The following is a 12,817-nucleotide window of genomic DNA, read 5'->3' on the forward strand; positions in this document are numbered from 1 at the left end:
CATCGGCCAGAGAAACAGAGGTAATCTGCGTGGGAAAGACGACGCCCGTTTCTCACAGGAGTCCATGTGAATGAGAAGACAGTGGAGCAAAGAGGGAACTCCAGACCAGTATCTCTCAGGAACACAGATGCAAATTTTTTTAAAATAAAATATTAGCCAGTCACATCCAACAATACATTAAAAAGTATATGTATCCAAATGGGGTTTATCCCACTTAACTATTGATAATCAAACAATGTAATTCACCATATGTGCAAACTGGAAAGGAAAACCTTACTATAGTCAAACTGATGCCATAAAAGTATCTGACAGATTCCAATATCCCCTCCTACTAAAGACACTGAATAAAGTTAGAATAGAAGGGAACGTACTCAAGCTGGTAAAGGAACTCTATGAAAACTTAAGCTAACACAATACCCAATGATGAAAGACTGACTTCTTTGTATGATCAAGAAAAAGACAATGTCCACTTTCACCACTTCTAGTCTACAAATACAGGAGGTTCTAGCCCAGGGGTCTCAAACTCAACTCAGCATGTGGGCCGCAGAGCAAGATCACAGCCGTTCGGCAGGCCGCACTAGGTCTACAAAAGGCAACTGTTATACTCTGGTTTCTCTTCAGATCGCATAAATCTTTCGCCTTTTACAAAAGGCAACTGTTACACAACACTTTTCTCACTGCAGTTGAAAACAAAAAAAAATCAGTACAACAAGCACAATCGTACATGCAGTTTACTCAGTGTCACAAAACGACCAGAAACTGTAGTTCGCATCACAACTGCTGTTAACTAAACTAATATCTAGCTAGGATGCTAGAGAAATGAAAAATACAAGTAGGCCCCTAGGCTTACTTAATTTTATCCAAAATATTTTGAACTTCGTGGATTAGTCTGCGGGCCGCACAAAATTGTTCGGCGGGCCGCAAGTTTGAGACCCCTGTTCTAGCCAGTGCAATCAGGCAAGAAAACAACCTATTTCTATATTTTCTACCAGTGAACAATTAGATTGAAATGAAAAAAAAAACAAAAACCCAAAACCATTTACAATAGCTGAAAAATACAAGATGCTTAGAGATAAATCTGACAGACATGCAAGGTCTATACAACCGTATATATAGAATGACAAAACTTTATCAAGTCTTTTACAGAAGTAGGCAACCCCACCCTAAAATGCATTAGGAAACGCAGAGAACCAAGCGTAACACAGAGGAAGACCAGCACTCCCTGACTTGTGAAGAGCCCACAGCAGTCCGCCCAGTGCAGAACGGGGGCCTGAACAAGGCCATCAGCAGAACAGCTTGGCCTCCAGACACAGACCCTTTCACAGGAGAGGTGACTGATTTGTGATAAAGGGGTAGAGGCAATCCAAGGGAGAAAGGATAATCTTTCAAGAGGTGCTGGCGAACAACTGGATGTCCCCCCAAAAGGCTTGTCATGAGGATTAAATGAGAAATACTTGTGCAGGCACTTCACATGGCATCTCGTGCAGTATGTAAATAGGAGTTGCCCCGTCTTCTTGCATTCCAAGCAAAACCATTTCCTTCCCAGCACAAGACCAGTCTTCAAGCATAAAAGTGCAAACCGGATCCAATTATCAGGGGCTGCTTCTTGCAATCTGAGTCCATTTTAGATGCATAACAGTCCTCGGTGGGACTATCACTGGCCTGGCCTCTTCCCCTTACTACACTCCATGGCCTTATCCATCCCCCACACTCAATAATTCCTTCCCTGCCAGGGGCCTTGTGCCTGGCACCCCAGCGCTACGACTGCTCGCTCCACTCATACCTTCAGACCCCAGCTCCACAACCGCTTCCTCAAAGAGGCCTTCCGGCTGCACCTCCCCACCATTTCTGACATGGGGATTAGGGTCCCCGTTTCCGTGTTTTCAGCCTCCTGTGTTTTCCCCTTAGGACCACTTTAATTCCATAGGCACTGTATGACCCCTTGTTCATTTCCCAGAGACAGCAAAAGTGCCATCATGGGTGGTCAGCAGGCTTGTTCCCACACTGCCGTAGTCTCAGGTCCCAGCACAGTGACGTGTGTTGGGTTAGACAAAGACACGCAGTGTACGTCAGGAAGATTTGGTGGTCAGGCCCTGGGAGCCACCTCAGTCGAGGCTAGGCTGCTGCCAGTCCCGGGGAGATGGGGCGGTGGAGGGTCCAGCTCTGGCCCTGGGCTCCAGATACGTGCTTTGCCGGACGGTCCTGGACCAACCTGAGCTGTTCTTGTGGGCCAGCCTGAGGGTCATCACCCACCAGGGGCTTCCTGACCTGTCTCCAAAGTCCATGCTCTTGACTCACTGCCTGGCTGTGAGTGAGTGTGTGAGTGAGTGTGTGTGTGTGTGCACGTGCATGAGTGTGTGAGCGGATTCCCAGTTCTACTGAACAATGTCAGCTACGCTGCTTAGAACCGCGCTGGGGCAGCAGGAAGGGACTTCACACTGAGTACAAGTACACAACTTCAAAGTGGACGCAGCCAGTCCGGCCTGCGGATGTTCAAAAAGGCACCATGCGCCCACTTACTGGGTGTGTTACAGAGGGAACTGCATGACCACGAGAAGGGTTGGCCTGGGTCAACTCTGAGGCCCTCACAATATGAGGCTCTTGTGTCTCTAGGTCCTCAAAATATGGGCATTCAAGGTCAAAGAATTACACTGTAAATAGCTCACTGGAGAGTAATGAATGTCATCACCAGAAACAGGACTATAACCCGTGATTGGATCACCGCCCTGGTGAAGGCTGGAGGCCAGGCTGTGTGCCTTAGGGTAATAAGGAATCCACAGAAATAAAGGGAAAACGGAATGCACATGTTTTGCTCAATTAGCTTCTACTGAGAAAGCAATAAACAGGAAAGATCAGTGCTATGCATGCATTTTCATTTAACCATTTGGCATGAGTCATGACATTTCAAAAAGAAATGTCTCTTTTTTTAGTGACACCAAAGGAAACTATTTTAATTTTCCTGATCATGCTGAGGTTTTTGCAATCAAGTTGTTTTTAACCAAAAGCATTACAAAATACGACCATCACGTGAGAATATTCCTGAAACCCAAATCACACCAGCAGGAAGTGATGATTCTATGGGTCTTCTGAAGCATTCTAAAGTAACTCCAAATATCACCTAAAAAACAACACTATTGGGTTATTTTTGTTACAGTTGCTTTTTATAGCCAGAGGGCAAAAAACTCTATTTACTTCTTCAGCATCAAAGTTAGGACAAAAGATTAAGAAATCAAGAGTGTTGCAAAAAGGGTTTAATGCTCTGTAGCTGCTCATTTTTCAACTGTGCTGCTAACTGATTGATTACATTTTTAACATTTTGTTTCTTCTTTTATTTTTATCTTGCTGAAATTTCTAAATAGACTGGGCTGTGCTCTTTTATGGGGATGCAGTCCTTCTCAACCTCTGGGTCACACTGGACTCGCCCGGGCTGCGTTAAAGAACGCAGATGTCCGAGTTTCACCACGACACTGTGGAACTCAGAGAGATGGGCTGGAGCCCCCAGCGTCGGCGTATTTGAAAGCTCCACTGACGTTCTGACGTGCACTGCACTGTTTTTAGGGACTAGTCTTTTATCATTTTATACTTATTATATTCTTCTTTAAAAAAAATAAAAAATAAAAAGACTCCCCATTATATAATCTTCATACCCCACCAAACCTGGAGGACTAGAAATTTTAACAGCTTATTTACAAAGCTGCTGTTTTTGAAACTCTATTTGGATGTTCCTTTTTTTTTTGAGAGAGAGAGAGAAAGCGGGACAGACAGGGACAGACAGACAGGAACGCGGAGAGATGAAAAACATCAACTCGTGGTTGCGGCACCTTAGTTGTTCACTGATTGCTTTCTCTTACGTGGCTTGACGGGGAAGTGGGGGGCTCAAGCCAAGCTAGTGACCCCTGGCTCAAGCCAACAACCCTGTGCTCAAGCCGGATGAGCCTGCGCTCAAGCTGGTAACCTCGGGGTTTCGAACCTGGGTCCTCAGCATCCCAGGCAATGTTCTATCCACCACGCCACCACCTGGTCAGGCTGGATATTCTTCCTTTCAAGAAAAGCATGATACATAAATGAGAATGCAGAGAACAGATCTTTGAAGGTGAGTCATAGCTTGACAAAAAACACACCCAAGAACTTTTACATGGATGTATCCACGTGGATTTAAAGCAAGAACTAGAGTTCTCAAGTCTAACTCCCGTATCTAACGGGATGGGAAATGTGTATGACTAACTGAAGAGAACTTGAGGCTCATTCTCTACTGTTGTCAGGACAGACTAGCTGCCTTGGGACCTGGGAAAGACTACTCCCCCCTGGAGAGCCCTGCCCTCAGCTTCCGGAACCCACCTCCTGACTCGGCAACAGCTTGGCTGGGCAGAGGCTGCAGGGCTCTCCTCTCAGCCACAAGGCTCTCATTTGAAAAGGAAGAAGCTCGTCCTCTAGCCCAAGACGGGAGTCCAGCAGTTGTGCATAAATGCTGTGAACGCAGGACTCATGGTGCTGGCTGCCCCCCTGGCCCCCGAAGCCCCTTAGTGGCGGAGGCATCTCTGTTCCTTCTCTGCAGAAAGAATGCCCACATGGATGGAACACCCATCACTCAGTGCCGTGATTGGGCACTGCCTCTTCAAGTCCCGCCGAGCCTGGGTACGCCTCCGTTACACACCCTTCGAGCCTGGGACTGGCAAGGGAACGGGGGTGCCCTGCCCTCGCTTCTGAGTCCAGCTACAACGGCAGCCTCTGGAAACACAGGCTCAGGGACCAGCACCAACCACCGGAGCCCTGCATCTGGAACCTGATTCTATACCCTGAAGATGACCAGGTCCCTGTCACAGCCAAAAATACAAGACCTTCCTTGTCAGCAGTGCCCAAATCCTAAGACACATCTCAGAGGGAGGAGAGGAGAAATAAAGCAGACAGGATAGGCAGTTAGGAAACCCACCATCTACACCAATGTTTCTATATGCCTTTCAACTATTAAAAACTGAATAAAATCTTTACAATTCCTGAGCACTATGATTAATATCCCGTATGTCACCTCAGGCTTCATTGCAGTCCTATAGGGCAGTGGTCCCAACCGTTTTTGGGCCACGGATCGGTTTAATGTCAGAAAATATTTTCATGGACCGGCCTTTAGGGTGGGATGCATATATGTATCATGTGACCAAGACAAGCGTCAAGAGTGAGTCTTAGACGGATGTAACAGAAGGAATCTGGTCATTTTTTAAAAAATAAAACATCATTCAGACTTAAATATAAATAAAATGGAAAGAATGTAAGTTATGTATTCTTTCTCTGAGGACCGGTACTAAATGGCCCATGGACAGGTACCAGTCCGCGGCCCGGGGTTGGGGACCACTGCTCTAGGGGATATATGTCAATCTGCACCTCCATGAGGGGAAACCAAGGCCTGGGAGGTCAGCCATTTGCCCAAGGTCATGAACTGTAACTAACCACGTTCTTCTGACTTCAACTGCAGGGACACACATGCACACACGGCGGCTGTGAGCTCTCTCTACCTGCAGACGAGCAGCCCTCAGCGGCGTCTGCCACGCGTGAGAACCCTGCTCTGACTCCCTCCTCTGCCAGCGCACCCCAGAGATAATGAACCCAGCAGCCCGAGCTGGCACGCTGTCCACATTCATGAGATATCTTTCAACGTAAAATATGAGAGAAAAACGCAAGCCACGCGGCGGCAGGGGCATGCTACGCGTGCAGCAAAGCAAAACAAGGCAGGCTGTATAAATATTTCACGGGAATGGAACGGGTGCCAAGGAAACATCTGGAACAACAGATCGATGTAGGCTGCAGCTTCCAGCGGGCAAGTCGCAGTGCGGGTGCGAGGAACAAGCAGCCGTGCCTCTCGGGTTGCACGCTCTTGTGTGCTCACCCAGCACCTCTGGCGGCCCAACTCCACGTGCTTCTCTCTGCTGCCCGAGTGTTGACTACACAGCTGCACCACTTCCAAGGGGCCCGAATCCCATAAACATGCTTCTCTTGCCACTAAATACTTTATGTGTCAAACAACAGAAACCCCATTAACAGTGTTACAATAGTTGACTGAGATAAAAATCAGCATTTGGGGGGGGGGGGGTTGCCACCTTTATCTGTTACCTAATATGGCAAGAAATGGACCGCTGAGTGTGCTGGGATTCCAGCTGCTGGCCTCAACCCAAGGACTGAGCACGGGCATTCCAAAGAAAATAAACTATAGACTTGCAAGTATGGTTTTCATGAAGTTACCTTCTTGATTGACACTTGGAAACAGACCATCCTTTCTCAGCACTGATGCCACCGGGGGGGGGGGGGGAGGACGTGAGTTCACAGGACCCCTGGGGGACTAGTTATCTGCCCGACCTTCTTCCACATGCTCCATGACATGCGTGCTGGCTGTCCGTGTTACCATGTACCACTAGCCTGGGCGTCTGCGATGGCCTGGTCCTCACAGGGTGTCAGTGTGGGGCACTCAGGTCCTCATTCTCGTCCTATTCTGCAGCGAAGGGTGCTGCCTGGGGCCCCTGCCACCCCCTGCGGACCCTAGCGCAGAGCCTGCGATGTTGGACTTGCAGAGCGAGGTTCCAAGGCCGTGCATCTTCCCTGTGCTGGTCGCCTAGCGCAGAGCCTGCAATGTTGGACCTGCAGAGCGAGGTTCCAAGGCCGTGTCTCTTCCCTGTGCTGGTCGCCCTGTGCCCTGGGCAGCAGGGAGGCAGCGACCTTCTGAGAGGCTCCTTCTACTGCTGGCTCCAAAGGCCTGCTCTGGACCCAGAGCTGGGAAAACACAAGCTGGACAGCAGAGCTTACTGTGGCCAACCTCACCTCTCCTTGCGGGTCTCAGCAGCCCAAGGATGGCACCCCCTCCCCCAATCACAACGTGCTAAATCCTTTACTCAGAGCATCTCCAACTTCCACATGCAGAGAAACCCCTGGGGATCTATTCAAACGTGGCTCCTGAGTGAGCAGGCCCGGGACGGGCCTGTGAGGCTGCATTTCTGAGGTGCTGGCCCGTAGAGCATACCCACCCGAGGTCGCCAGGGTTCCTTCCCAAGCACATTCATATTTGCCTTCAGTTTCACAGCTGACGAGACATCTCACAAAACCGTATGGTGCCCATCTTTCAGAAGGCGGGAGTTAAATTCAGAGATCGAAGAGCCTGACACACTCAAAGCTGAGACGGACGCAGCCCAGGTGCCTGCTATCAAGTCCCAGGAGGGTCCCTGAGCCCCTGGCTCTCAAACTTCGTGCATCCAGAAGACCCGGAGGGTGGGCACAGAGGAGGGTCACTGGGCTCCCAGACCCCCTGGCTCTCAAACTTCATGCATCCAGAAGACCTGGAGGTGGGCACAGAGGAGGGTCACTGGGCTCCCAGACCCCCTGGCTCTCAAACTTCATGCATCTAGAAGACCCGGAGGGTGGGCACAGAGGAGGGTCACTGGGCTCCCTGAGCCCTTGGCTCTCAAACTTCATGCATTCAGAAGACCCGGAGGGTGGGCACAGAGGAGGGTCACTGGGCTCCCAGACCCCCTGGCTCTCAAACTTCATGCATCCAGAAGACCCGGAGGGTGGGCACAGAGGAGGATCATTGGGTTCCCTGAGCCCCTGCCTCTCAAACTTCATGCATCCAGAAGACCCGGAGGGTGGGCACAGAGGAGGATCATTGGGTTCCCTGAGCCCCTGGCTCTCAAACTTCATGCATCCAGAAGACCTGGAGGGTGGGCACAGAGGGGGGTCACTGGGCCCCCAGAGCCCCTGGCTCTCAAACTTCATGCATCCAGAAGACCCGGAGGGTGGGCACAGAGGAGGGTCACGGGGCTCCCTGAGCCCCTGGCTCTCAAACTTCATGCACCAGAAGACCCTGAGGGTGGGCACAGAGGAGGGTCACGGGGCTCCCTGAGCCCCTGGCTCTCAAACTTCATGCACCAGAAGACCCGGAGGGTGGGCACAGAGGAGGATCACTGGGCCCCCAGAGCTCTTGGTCAAGTAGGTCTGGGGTAGAGCCGAGAATTTCCTCTCTGGCGAGCTGAGTTAGGCTCATGCCGCTGGCCCGGGGCCCACACTTTGAGAACCTGGACCGTGCAGGACCCTGGGACCCCTGGAACATTCACCTCTGTCTCAGAACCTTGATACCACTCACATGGCCCTGCACCCCACTGACCGCTGCTCGGTGTGCCCTCTGTGAGTTGGGCCCCAAAGCCTTGGGTTGAGCTAATCTGACTGGACTTGCTCTGCTGGGCCATGCGAGCCATTCGAGCTTCTATGTACCCTGCTTCATCCGCGTCAGTGATGCCCTCCACTCTGTAGCGGCTGTTAGGGCTTAGCTATGGTGGCCCTGGGGCCTCCCAGCATGCTCCTCCCCTGTGAAATGGACCACCCCGCTCCATGCACAGGACTGTGACGAGGCCCAGGGAAGGGAGGCTCTCACAGCGCCCGTCGGAATCACCGGGGAGCTTCACTAGCAGTGCCCGCCCTCCCCAAATCCTGGGCAGGTGTCCCTGTCACAGCTCCGCTGGGAACGATTCTAACCAGCAGCCAGCCTTCACAGCCACTAAAGTGGTTAAAAAACACACACTGTACAAATGGAAGAGTTCACTGGAGTTATTTATAGTTCACTGTCATGATCGAACGAGGAAATAAAAGCAAAATGTGCCAGCATCCCACGGGTGTCCTCTGTCTTGGACCAGGAGAGAGGCTGCGAAGAGAATGCACCATCTCGACCTCTCACAGCAAGCCGGCACGGCGACAGGCTACTGGGCAGAGCTGGCTGGCCAGGCTCCCTGGTGACCTGATTTCGTGAATGGTTATCTGTGCCCAGACCATGGCCCGGCCAAACCCTGTGATCCAAGGCCCCGAGTATCTCTGCACTTGGGCGAAGCTCTTGGGGAGATAGGGGACCACAGCTGACTGGGACGTGTGAGTCATGCGTGGGGGCTTTCTGGCCAAAGCCCTTGGAGACTGACCTGGCTCGGGCTCTCCCCAAATTATCACAAAGAATCCGGGCTGGAACGGTTAGGAAACAGGCCCCACTCATCCCACAGCCGCTGGGAACCCTTGGCAGTGATAAGGGGAACGGTACATCCAGCTGACCTTCCTACGGCCGTGCAAACAGGTATTTGTTGAATGAATGAGTAAGTGAGTAAACGAGGTAATGAGTGGATAATGGATAAGACAGAGGGAGGAATTCGGCCTCAGCATGCACCCTTTCCACCACCGGACAGTTCTACTCATTGAACTGAACCAAAATGCCGACCCAACTGGCTGCAGGGAGGAAATGCAGTGGAAACAGCCTCAGAACTGCAGTGTGTGTGTGTGGGGGGGGGGGGGGGTATAGCCCAGAAAACCTTGTGTGGAAGTGTCCGTGGTTCACCTTTCCCACATCTGCGTCCTGGCCAGGGACTCTGGGCACTTCCTGTGCTGTGCAGCACCTGTGGTCACCGGCAAGGTATTTCTAGTTCCTGCCCACTGGGGTCAAGGCTTTCCAGAGTTCAGGAGCCCCAGGGGGGACTTGGGAGAGGTCATGAGGACACAGAGAATCTGCTCCTCTGTGCTCCCTGGGGGGCTGGCTGTGCGCTTGCCCTCTGGCCCCACATCTTGGGCATATCCAGTTACGCTCAGAGGCTCTGCTACCACCTGCAAAGCCTTGGCTGTTGCCCCAGCTCCCCTCTGTCCCCACAGGGAGCTGTGCTCAGGTCACTCTGAGATCCACAATAATTATCTCTGCAGCCTCTCTCCTCACCACACTTTTATCTGATCCCTGGCCTCCTCCATTCCTGCCTCTGGCTCTGTTTTTCATTCACAATCATGTGACCCAAATATCCTTGGCATTCCCAGGGATAGGAGAACACCCACCCTTCCCCTTAAGGACCACCTCTCAGACCACTGCAGCTGCCCCTCCAACCAGCCAGCCAGGGCCACTGGACGTGCCTGCCCACGTCCCTGCCTCCGTTCAGTGACTGGGCCCTGACTGCCTCTGGGGAAGCACCTCTCCCCCGCCCATGGGTCCACTCACCTGTGTGGAGAGGCTGCCCTCACACCCTGCTCGGATGCCCTAGCCACTGGAACTGGGCCGGGTTGGTGGCCTGAGTGAACCCAGGGAGCCCATCCTGGGACACTTGCTGGAAGCACAGGGGAAGACGCTTTGTTTCTGCTGTAATTATAAGCCCAGAGCTGCTAATCAACCTTTGCTGTCACGAGGAGAGCCTGCCAGAGAATCAGCCTGCCTGGGAGGGTGCAGCAGGCACCTTACAGAAAGAAAGCAGGGTCTCGGAGAGACGTCTGCACCCACGTTCACTGCAGTACTACAGTACTACTCCCAGTAGCCAAGACACAGAGACGACCCTAATGCCGACTGACCGAGGAACGGATAAAGAAAATGTGGTGTATACATATAAATATAAGGGAATACTATTCAGCCTTAAAAAAGAAGGAAATCCTGTAATTTCTGACAATATCAATGGACTTAGATGCCACTATGCACAGTGAAGTAAGCCAGTCACAGAAAGGCAAATGCTACATGATTCTAGTAACATGAGGGACCAAAAGCAGCCAAACTCACAGGAGCAGAGAACAGATCGGTGGGTGCCAGGGACTGGGGGAGGGATGGTGAAGAGTTGGTGCTTACTAAGTATAAAGTTCCAGTCACCAGAATGAGTAAGTTCTCGAGTCCCAAGGTATAGCGCTGTACCTATAGTTAACAATTCAGTAATGTGCACTTCAAAATGTGTTAAGAGGACAGATCTCATATTCTTACCACAACCCCCCCCCCAAAACAAACAAATAAACAAAAAAACAAGAGAAAGAAAGAAGAAAAGAGCCTTTCAAAAAAAACACAAGGAAGTTTTGGGAGGTGACAGCTATGGTTGTATCTTAATTGTGGTGGATAACGCCACCTCCTTCTGGGCCTGAAAGAAAATATGCCCAGGGACAGGAGGGTCTGAGACACTCTAGTCCCATAATCAAAGGCTTCAAGTCATTGCTGAGGTTTTTTATTATGTTTTTTGTTTGTTTGTTTGTATTTATCTGAAGTTGGAAACGGGGAGGCAGTAGACAGACTCCCACATGTGCCCGACCGGGATCCACCTGGCATGCCCACCAGGGGGTGAGGCTCTGTCCATATGGGGTGTTGCTCTGCTGCAACTGGAGCCATTCATGCACCTGAGACAGGGGCCATGGAGCCATCCTCAGCGCCCGGGCCAACTTTGCTCCAATGGAGCCTTGGCTGCCGGAGGGGAAGAGAGAGACAGAGAGGAAGGAGAGGGGGAGGGGTGGAGAAGCAGATGGGCGCTTCTCCTGTGTGCCCTGGCCGGGAATCGAACCCAGGACTCCTGCACGCCAGGCCTGCATGTGCACTCCTACCACTGAGCCAACCGGCCAGGGCCTTTATTATGTTTTTATTACATTTTTTTTATTATGCAAGTTTTTATTACGCTTGGCTGGTTATGAAGTCCTGTGCTGAGTGCTAAACAAAACCCTGAGGCCCGCCCTCAAGGGGCCCGGCTGCCGTGATCCGTGCGCGTCCAGGGAAAGTCACCTCGCATCTCAATGGCTCCGAGAGGCCTGGCTCCTTGTCCACCATGAGGACAAGGACTGACTTCTGCAGTCCACGCTGTTCTCTCTAAGGCCTGGCTGTCCACTCTTCACCAGGTCTTCCCTCCACTCCACCAGCTCTGCCTGCCACGGCCACCATCCACTGTCCACTCCAAGGACACTACTGTCCAAATGCAGGCCACACTGTCCCTTTAAACTGCCAGACACACGAAGGCTTCCCACGGACAGAAGTGCCCACACAACTCTGGTGAGCTGCTGAGCTGAGCCTCTGGCTGCAGCCTGACCAGCCCTTCGCCATCACCACCCTGGCCATCTGCCCCAGCTGGGTCTCCTAACTGGGTGTCAAAGGCCACATCCTGTGGTCAGATACAGAATATGGCAAATAGGCCAACAGTTCCTGGGTGAGCTAACTTCCCTTCCCCGTCCCTCCCATACATTTCACTTTGTAGGGTGTGACCTCAGCACTTCTGTGTGGGCTTCTCAACGCAGTCCAAGGCACAGCTCTCTGATCTGTTTTAGTGTCATCGTTTTACATGCACACGGAGCTCAGGGCCAGGTCATGTCACCGTCACAGGAGACACAGAGGCAAAAAGACACATACTCTGTCCTCGAACCGGCCCCCTCTCTCCTCTTCCTCCATTTTATACACTGAGAAAGTCACTAGTATCGTTCAGAAACAGGTGGACACTTGCCACTTCAGACCACATGTGTCTCAGTCTTACTCTAAGGGCTGGAATGGACTATGTCCCCCCAAAGCCATATGTGGAACCTTTAACCCCCAGGACCTTAGAATGGGACTGTACTTGGACCTGGGGCTTCTTTACAGAGGTGGTTAAGGTTAAAGCTGTGCTCCTGTTGTCACTGGATTCTTGTTTTTTGTTTATTTTTTTAAAGGTATTTTTTTTTTTTTTAAGGTTTTATTTATCCATTTTTATTGGAGAGAGAGAAAGAGAGAGAGATGGGGGAAAGAGAACAGGGGAAGGAGCAGGAAGCATCAACTCCCATATGTGCCTTGATCAGGCAAGCCCAGGGTTTTGAACCGGCGCCCTCAGTGTTCTAGGACGACGCTTGATCCACTGCGCCACCACAGGTCAGGCCTTGTTTTTGTTTTTATCAGTCACTCACATTTATGTGAGTGTTTCCCCACTTTTCCCCATAAGCCCTATGGTTTTCACCTCACAATTTTGTATTCTGCAGGGATTTTTTTAAATAAGTTTTTTAAATAACATGTATGTTGTTATAGCAGAACCGACTACACTTAAATGTTTCGGGAGGCAACTTCATATTA

The 12,817-nt window shown here is 51.2% G+C and overlaps 1 protein-coding gene across 7 annotated transcripts in view; it reads right to left on the bottom strand.

Moving 5' to 3' along the window:
- ARNT2 (aryl hydrocarbon receptor nuclear translocator 2) overlaps nt 1-12,817 on the bottom strand; it is a 107,956-nt gene that overhangs the window by 57,717 nt on the left and 37,422 nt on the right. The window lies entirely within an intron of this gene.

Source organism: Saccopteryx leptura, chromosome 13 (genome assembly GCF_036850995.1).
Source record: "Saccopteryx leptura isolate mSacLep1 chromosome 13, mSacLep1_pri_phased_curated, whole genome shotgun sequence".
NCBI lineage: Eukaryota > Metazoa > Chordata > Mammalia > Chiroptera > Emballonuridae > Saccopteryx > Saccopteryx leptura.